The following is a 10,132-nucleotide window of genomic DNA, read 5'->3' on the forward strand; positions in this document are numbered from 1 at the left end:
GAGACACTGCCCCCCAATGCTCAAACCATAGTTATGCCCTTGCATGACAGCATCATGCCTGTCTGCTGGAATCATTCTATCCAATACACAGGAGCTCTGCACAGCCTCTCAACACAGCCCTTTAGCACAGCCTTCCAGCACAGCCTCTCAGCACAGCCCTTTAGCATAGCCTCCCAGCACAGTCAGCTGGCAAACACACAAGCAGACGCCTCCTTGCTTGTTCCACATGCGGCTCACGTTCCCACCCCAGCACACGCGTCCCTTTGCCCTGTGCTCTGCTCTTGCTCGTTCTCGTGACCTGTTGTCAGAGATTCTCCGCTTCCCTTCAGCAGTGGCTTCCCGTCTCTATCCTGTCCTGCCGCCCCGTCCCTGGATTCTCTTATGCTGATTAACATGCAAACGCCGTCATGTTTGACCACTACATGTCGTCCACACAAACACACGCTGCTTTAAAAACCACTGCACAAAAGAAGGAAGTTAAACAGGAAATAAAATGTGTGTTTTATTTAAGAAGGAAATGTCATATTTATTTGTTGTCGCTGATTGCATTGTTTTATTGTACTGTAATGTTTTATCTCTGCATACAATAAAAAAAAAATCAGCATCTGTGTCCCTTGCCCTGGGTTACGGGCTTGTTTGGAAATGTGCCTGTTTCTCGCAAGGTAATTATGGGAGCGTAAGTATAGACACCAGCCAGGCATCGGCTGATCTGCTCTCTTTATACCTTATATATCCTGGCAGCTCCCTCTAGGTAGGTTATTAAACCGCCCGTAATGCTCGCGACTCGCTACCCACTGCACTGAGAGTAAAAGCCCATGAATCACATCTCTCCATTGAAGCTTCATAAACACGGAGACTCTTGCAGGTGAAAGGATTAAATAAAATAATCACACAGACCCCTTCCAGAATGGGGGTCTGGGGGCTAAATGAGGATAACAGAGAGACGCCATGATCTCATCTGTTTCATTTTATATATAACAAACTCTTTCTCACGGCTCCACCTTCCCAATTTCCTGGGCCACTCTTCCACATCCTGATATTCCGTTTAATATGTGTCTCACGCCCCCCCCCCCCACTCCCCCCCACCTCCTACTAACAAGTCCTTCACTAGACTGTCATACGGTAACACTGCGAGATGTCTGAATCCCATAATTAGATGCGACTCATAGACTGCTGCAGATGATGGGCCGGTTGCCTGGAAACTAATGGTTTCCATAGTGACGGCAATATTCAGCCATTGGTTGAGTAAGTGAGGAGTCGGTCCAATATGAGGCCACCGGCGGATGTCATGCAGGCTCAGAACAGACACGCAAACGCTCACATGAAGCTGCTGCTCGCCATGCTCGCCATGGCTTGGGCACGTATTTCCCAGATACTCCCACAGCCCTGCCTGTAAGAAAAAGAAGCATTTAGAGACATTCCTCAGCTACCCAGTAGTTAATAACACCAGATCCAGCCTCAGCAGAGGGCTCTCCTATAGGGATCCTCCAGGAGTGCATTTCACACTGTCTCTCTTGCACACCGTGTTCGATAAGCACAGTGACCTGCCATGATGCTTTGTCACTGAACAAAGCACTTACAGATACATATAAAGGAGATGCCAGCTTTATAAATAAAGATTAAGGGCTGACTATAGGGGGCGACATGCTGCGACATTGCGGTGGTTAGCACTGTTGCCTCGCACCTCTGGGACCGGGGTTCAAGTCTCTGCCAGAGTTCTGTGTGTGTGGAGGTTGTATGTTCTCCCCATGTCGTTGTGGGGTTTCCTCTGAATACTCCTGTTCTCCCCCCCACCACAGTCCAGAAACATGCTGAGATTAATTGGAGTTACCAAATTGTGTGTGTGTGTGTGTGTGTGTGTGCAGTAGGAGAAGCAGTTAGATAAAATGGATGGATGGATGGATGGATGGATGGAGTGACCCTAGATTTCCCATGGTTATGCAATGCGAGCATAGAATTAGCATAGAGTTTTATTCCGTAGGACAGCAAAGAGCTTGATGGATGGGGGCCACTTAACAAGGAGCATTGGAACAGGAGGGAATGAGCAATGGATGTGTTCTCTGCACCCCTGCAGAAACACAGCAGAATAAACACACAAACAAGCCCATTCACTGCGGTGTGTTGGTGCCCGCCCAGGGTTGGTTCCCGCCTGCGCCCGTTGTACCCGGGATAGGCTCTGGGCCCCCCGCAACCCCAGTGGGGATTAAGCGGTCGGTCACGATAATGGGTGGATGGGTGGACAAGCCTATTTAACGGCTAGCACTGGAAGAACAAATCCATGTTATAACATCAGTGATAAGTCTTTGTCTGCAGCCTGAAGTAATTGTGAATAAGATTTTATAATTAAATTCAAATGGCCAAATCAGCGACGTCATCGTAGAGAAGGTGGCCTTGGGAATGGGCAGGGGCTCCTAGTGAACGTTAAGCAGGGTTGCTTCTGACTCTCATTGGCTGAAGCTTTTCTGTTGTCTTGGAGGAGCATGTTTGTGTGCCTTGGACGTCTTTATCTGTGTTTACACAGTGCCACAAACTGGTGGATCTCTTTGCTGATCTTAGTTATCTTCGAGTTCTCTCGCCAATCTTGGCACAGATTGCTTCCGCGAATGAAAATAATCAGAGGCCTAAAGTAATCTCAAACAGCTGGGGGTTTGAGCTTCGTCTTCCATGGAGGCACTGTGGCTGCGACTTAACTGCATCGCATCTCAAATATGTACAGATTGAGCCATATGAGCTCCCAAGTATATTTGCTGCTTGAAATGAGTGCATTAATGAATGTGAGCACTAGGGGGCAGGATTGTGTAGCTGAGGGGTTTGCGTCCATTAACTATTCAGGGGTTTAATTTCTTTATTGATTTCTTTATAGCGATGGGGGGCTCAGCGGGCAGCGCTGCTTTCTCATGCATCTAGAGTTGGGGGTTTGAATCGCGTGACTGTGTGTGGAGTTTTCATGTCGGGACCCTTTCACAGGGCGGAAATGCACAATAGGTTGGCACCCAGTTGAGGGTGTGACACAGCCTGGGAAAAGACCCCCTGTGAGCAGCATAAGCAGTTATAAGATGTCCCTCTCTGAGCTGTAATGTGTTCCGTCTTCATTTCACTGTGTTTCATTTCCTGGGAATGTCTAGACATGTTCAAACAATGTGACCTTATGTAGCCTGTCATAAAGTCCCGAGCTGTGCAATGATTGTGTTCATGTACGTTATTATTTGCCGATCATTATCAGTTATAAATTGTGTTTGGCAGCCCTGCGGGAGTAATGAGCTTTAGCGGAAATGGTGCAGCGTGCGGCGCTGGGACGAGAGCCGAGGTCCGGGGGCTGTGTTCTCAGAAGCGCCCTGCTCTTTCCTCGTTCCATTAGAACAGCGGTTCTCAACCAGTTCATCCCCAGGACCCATTAAGGACTCATTAGGTCATTAAGTCACGACCCAAATTTTTAAGAATTTGAACCAAATTTATTTTACAAAACACAGTGCGGTAATAGTAAATAGGGTATCAGGCGTCCCCGCTCAAGCATTTTCATTTTTGGGAGGTGAATGAGGACACCCCCACCACAAAATGAACCCTAAAGAAAAACAACACATGCATAAACAGGGCGGGGGCCGGGTGCTGCTGGTAATTTTTTTCAATGACATACTCCACAACTCACTGAATATGGTCCCAGTTGAGTAACAGTGCTTTAAAACATTCAAAGTTTTAAGGTAGTTCGTATTGAGTTTGCGTCACGCCCTGCATACGGCCAGCTAACAGAAACCTGTGTGCTTCCGCAGCCACATGCAGAGTGACTGGGTCGGCTGCATTTCGTACCGAGCGCAGCCTCTCCTCTCAGACGGCGTGTGTCCTTCTGGATGTGCCACAGTCTTTACACAAGCCTGCTGCCACATGTGTGGCCGAGTAACTGCTATTTTACTGACCCTTCCATTGACTCCCTGAAACCCACAAGACGGGGCTTCCCTCCTAAAGTACCCCCGTCTGGAAGTCCCATCAGCGACCCGCTGGAGCAGAATACCCCGGGCCGCTGTGCGCAACGCCAACGTGGGCAGATGCTGTATACCGCGGTTTACCAGCCACAGATCACAGCACCGAGTTTGTTTTCAGGGGTGGGATTATGCGTGTTTGTGCCTGTGTTTGTTTACAGAACCGTCTCCAAGCGCGAGTCAAGCACACGGCGCAGACCCTCCCAGCTCAGACTCCCCTCAAAGAATCCCATTCCTGTAATTGGTTCCAGACAGGATCGTGGGCTCGCCAGGAGCAATCTGTATCATTTTTATCTCTCAGTCAAGCTCAGTACCGCTTCCAGATGGAGGAAACAGTTCAGGGCTCGAGTTTGTCTCGAAAAATGTGATGTCATGATGTCCGGCCGCAGCCGGGCAGAATGTGGCATGGCAAAGGCGGGTTTTTTTTCGGCATGGGCGAGCAGATATGCGCGTGTGTGAGAGGTGTGAAATTGGATAAACAGGACCCCCCCCCCAGTCATCTATTTGATTTTATGCCTGTGGGTTAATGTTCATCATATTCATCTGGTTGAGGATGATTTCAAATAACTGTAATTACAGTTGTCTCTTTTTGATTAAGATTTTTTTTTCCATCTAAAGGTACAACAGGCTTTCCTTCCTCTGCCTTTAGAGATTTCCTGTTGACATGTGGATTCTCACAGTCTTTAGTAGTATAGAACAGTATTGTAGTACTTAATTAATCCCCATGGGGAAATTCTCTCTTTGCCTACCCCATCTTGCTCTCCATGAGACACACATACAGGTGAGAGCAACTTTGGGGGTCACAGTACAGGGTCAGCCAATGCGCTGCATCCCCAAAAGCTGAGGGTAATGGCCTTGCTCAACGGTCCACAGACATGTGACTACTCTGCCATGGCTCGAACCGATGACCTTCCTACCCCAGACCCAGAGGTGGGTAATTCTGGTCCAGAGAGTAAAAGTCCAGACCAAGATTTTGTTTTAACCAATCAGCTGACCATAAATAGTCACAGTCACAAAGTACTCAGTTGATTTTTTTAAATAAAATCTTGATCTGGACTTTTAATCTAGATCCGGATTACTCACCTCTGGTGCTGTAAGACCCCTTTAAACAAAGGTGCTCTCCAGGCAGTCTCTATGCTATGGGGTCACCCACAGAAGCACATTGCAGTATTTCCACCAGAACATTCTCATCCTTCAAAAGGCTGCACACCAAGCTTCCAAAGCACGACAGGTCAGACCTTTGCAGACTCCAATGAGAGTAATGAACGTCCTTAAGCAATGTGCAGATGACTCCATCCAATACAAAATGTGTAATATGTTCCCTAAACCATAGTGAGGAGCCAGTTTTCTAGGCTCTATAAGGAGCAGGTAGAGCACTGCATTGCCCAAACTCTCGCCGCATCACACCCACCCCGAAATAAATACGCAGACTTTCCCACACAAAAGCTGGCCCACATTCTTCTGGAAGCGCTGGGGACAGCCATCAGCCAGGCACAATCGTGGGGAAATGGCCAGTGTTCCCACTGAAAGGCTCCAGATCTCTTGCAGATTTCAGACAGAAGCAGAACGGTCGCCTCCATGTCCCAGTGCTGTTTATCTAGGGAATCAGTGGGATCAGAGCAAAATTTCAGGGATAATTACCCACAATTTTGAACTGGCTGGGACATCAGCGGTGCCAGAGTATGCAGCTGGGTGTGTGGAACCGGAACGGGGGAATTGGTGCGGATCCTGTCCGTGGGCAGTTCTTGGGCTTCTCCCACGTCCACGTTAAAGGCCTCAGTGTGGCTCAGCATCCCACACCGCCGGTCACCCTGCGCTGAAACAGCAACCACGGCACCGGCCATGCGCCTGCTCAGCGAAGGCCGTGATTTTCTCACCGCTCTGGAACTAGGGGACGGTTCTCAAAAACAAAAAAGGGTTCTCAGAGAGGAAACATTTCCTCCTGAGAACCATGTAGGATTTAGCTTCTCTTTTCTTTTGTGGACTCAGGAGAAGCTGATACCTAGGTGAAACAGCACACCCTGATTCAAAGCCTTCTCAACCCTCACTGTCTTGAATGCCTTGATGTCCTACAGTGTAGATTTTCGGATCTGGGAAATATTAAAACGCAAAAATAATGAGCATTTAAAAAGTAGACCAAAAGGGGGCATAGTGGAGGCCAGGAGCCTCTGAACTGGAGGGTCCTTTTGGACATAACTCCCCCCACCCCCCCACCACGTGTGGTAGAAACAGGTCTGTCTGGGTCATGGCATGTGGTCGGTAGGTCCAGACCGTTTCCAGGCAAAAGGCAAAATCAGCACCCAGGGGCGTGACAGAGTCAAATCGTGTCAGCAGCACTGTAAACCTGATCCTGTCACTAATGTCCATCGGACCTGAAACTCCACAGCAGGGCTGGAGTACCCCACAGGGTCCGGAGTATCCAGCAGCACCCGGAGTACCCCACAGGGTCCGGAGTATCCAGCAGCACCCGGAGTACCCCACAGGGTCCGGAGTATCCAGCAGCACCCGGAGTACCCCACAGGGGCCGGAGTACCCAGCAGGGCCCGGAGTACCCCACAGGGTCCGGAGTATCCAGCAGCACCCGGAGTACCCCACAGGGGCCGGAGTATCCAGCAGCACCCGGAGTACCCCACAGGGTCCGGAGTATCCAGCAGCACCCAGAGTACCCCACAGGGTCCGGAGTACCCCACAGGGTCCGGAGTATCCAGCAGCACCCGAAGTACACCACAGGGGCCGGAGTACCCAGCAGGGCCCGGAGTATCCAGCAGGGCCCGGAATACCCCACAGGGGCCGGAGTACCCAGCAGGGTCCGGAGTATCCAGCAGCACCCGGAGTACCCCACAGGGCCCGGAGTATCCAGCAGCGCCCAGAGTACCCCACGGGGCCCAGAGTACCCAGCAGGGCCCAGAGTACCCCTCAGAGCCCAGAGTACCCAGCAGGGCCCAGAGTACCCCTCAGAGCCCGGAGTATCCAGCAGCAGGCTGGCCGCCACACCGCCACTAACGTGCTATTTATACGCGGCTCAGCCAGTCTGGCTCGCTCTGCAGCGTCTGTAGCGCAGGGCTTCTCTGCGACCGGCAGAGACGCTTTCAGGGGTCTGGGCAACACGGAACACATTTCTGTGTGTTTATGTTTACTGTGTATTCGTGAGGTGGGGGGGTGTTGGCGGAGTAATTTGAGAGATTCATGATTCTTTTATGGCTCCGGTTCTCTCTCTCTTTTTGGCCGTGGCACGTCTGCGGTGGGGGTGGAACCCAACGAAGCAGGACGCTGTCATGACAGGCCCTCTTTAATTATTCAGAGGCCGCTAGGCACAAGACTCCGCTCTGGTGGCATCTAAGTCCGTCTGTGTTTGTCTTCCTCGTCGTGTCTTTGCTTTAGAGTCACAGGGCTTCTGTTTACATTCGGTTTAGTGCCGGGAAATCCTCTCCTGGTCGCTGCTGGTCTCTGGCAGCCCATACAAGCCGCCTTTCCCAGGACAAATGGCGTCACTCTCTGTGGGGTGATGGGCTCTCCCTCCTCGGAAGCGGTCAGTGGCCACCAGGGCATGGAGCGGCTTTCGGGGGGAAGGTCAGGCTGAGGGGACAGGGGCTGTGTGACAGAGTGAGGGGGGGGGGGTACTGAAGATTTGGTCTGCGATGAGCAGTAAGAGAGAGCAGAAATAACCAGGGGGACTGTTTCAGAATATCTCTGCAGGCCCATTGGCCCCTCCTACGCCCACCCCCGGCCCTCCACCCCACCCCCTACAATCTCGCTGTGTGGTCTGCGACAGAACCACCAACTGAAGCTGGATCAGGGTGCGGGGGGGGGGGGGGGGGGAGCTGGGAGTCCACAGCTGCAGCCAGCGTGAGGTCTGGCAGCACGGGGAGCTCCACCCACATGCTTACCCATGATGCAGTGCAGCGAGCCACACTGAGAAACACTCCACAGAGCAGCAAGGCCCCCGACACTCACACCAAAGCAGTCACACTGAAGTCTACGTGGAGGACTGCCCTGCCGCCGCTTCTAGGTCATGGGGGTGGGAACCTTTTCCCACTGAGGTACAGGGGGGGGGGGGGGCAGACTTTGCTATCTGGTCCCTGAAGCTCTGATGTCCTGCCAGCACCAGGTGGGCCAGGCCTGGACCTCCAGGTCCACACCACACATGAAAGTTCTTACAGAGACGAGTGTGATAACCTCCCTCTCCGCCCCGACCCATCAGAAACATCAAAAACATCCTCACTCAAACTTTCCGACCCCCCCTGGCACCACCTCTCACCCCCCTCCGTGCAGATGTGATTACTCCCCTGAACAGCGACCCCCCCCCATCCCCCAAACATCAGATGGTTTCAATAAAGGATGTATTTCTCTGTGAAGGACTTTAGGCTGCCGAGTCGGTCTGGCCTTCAGCTAATTACAAAAGGCGTTTCCCCCCCCCTCTTTGGGTCCGGCACCGTGTGGGTCGGTTCGCAGGACGAAGGGAGGCTCCCAGGCTGAGCGGGGTCCAAGGGTCACCCCCACCTTCTTTGCTTCTCTGCTGTTAGGTATTTGAAACGTAGTGTTGTTTATTAGTTTCGCCTCACTAAATGCCCATCTTTTGTTTAGTTTTTGTGTGATAAAGTGGATTTCTCAAATGAAGCATAGTGAGATTTCTCAAGCGGGGAGCTGCAGCCTTTAAACATGCCTTTCAGCATTCACAGCACCCAGAAAGTATTTAGCCCACTCCCTGTAAACAAGCAAACAAATACCTTAAGCAAACACATTCGTGAACCAAAAAAAATGTGGTCAGATGCTATTAGGAATTTTTGTTTTCTTGCTACCCCGAGATCACTTGGCAAATTTTTGGATCCCAACCCCGCCTTGATCCGTCACTCACAAACCATGTTGTTTAGATTAGTTGTTTGCTGGATCTGTCACTCCTGCTGTGAGGGGACATAAATATAATGTCAGACAAACTCGCTAACGAGGGCCTTCATTTGGATCCACCAACCGGGGGGGGGATGAGCTTTCTGGTTGAGCCCCTCCTTGGTATGAAAAGGGGAATGGCAGGCGGGAATGTGCCGTTGAGTGTTGAAGGTGTGCATGGTACTGGTGGATCAGAGTCAATAATGAATTATAGAGTGATATTTTACACGGATATTCTATACCCTGTTTCCAAGGTCACCAATAAAACATTCAGAACCTCAGCCTTCTGCAGCGGCTGCTCCAAGGACGCGCTTTGGACCAGAGGCAGGGGCTCGCCACTCTGATACTTTCCAACTGCACTGTCACTTCCAAATTTTGTTATTTTTTTATTTTTTACAGAACCCTTAAGAGTTTCCTGCATCTCAACAGGCCATGGGAACTGGACTGGAGAGAAGGACCCGTTTGTGGCTGATTGTCTGCCTGATTCCTGTCCTCCTGCATGGTGAGAGGAAGAACATGTCGTTCTGAAGTGTGATAGAGGCCTCGTTTCGGTAAAGCTGGGGGAGCCCCACCTCCTCCATTAGGATCGAGCTTCAGAATAGGCTTTGCCTCTCTCAGAGTGTGCTGTTCACGGGCTGATCCTGCTCATTTCTTAACCACCTCTAGGCTTTGAAATCCCTGAGCCAGAGGAGGTGAAATACTTCTGGTCCAAGACCAAAGGCGTGGTGGGCCGATCGGTGGTGCTGGGTTGTGGCTCCACCCTCCCAGATGTCTACATCTGGGGCTATACCAGGCCAGGAACGAAGAGCAACCGAGCCGTGGTCTACAACTACGGCCAGGGCCCCAAGGTACAACCACTGGCTGACGACCTCGGGGAGCTGAGTATCACCCCCAACACCTCATCCCTGACCATCAAGGGTCTGCCCCAGAAGGCACAAGGGCTCTACACCTGCCAGGCCCTGTACGACACAGACAAGGGACCCAAGGTGAGCTTCTACTCTGTCCAGCTGGACGTTCTGAATGAGACAGAGGCTCAATGAGGCGAGGAAATCCAACACATCCCCATGGACCAGACCATCCACCAGAGATGACTTGACTTGAAGAACAAGACTAACTTCCAACATGTCCAGATACACTGCCCAAGGTGGTGCCCACGAGGAGAGCATTTCTTGGGTAGCCCAAGAAACGGGGCAGATAATGAAATCTCGAACGTTACCTGCTCTGGTTTCAGACGTCCTACGGGTCGTCAGCGAAAGCCGAGGCTACGGGACTTT

Source organism: Paramormyrops kingsleyae, chromosome 17 (assembly GCF_048594095.1).
Source record: "Paramormyrops kingsleyae isolate MSU_618 chromosome 17, PKINGS_0.4, whole genome shotgun sequence".
Lineage (NCBI taxonomy): Eukaryota > Metazoa > Chordata > Actinopteri > Osteoglossiformes > Mormyridae > Paramormyrops > Paramormyrops kingsleyae.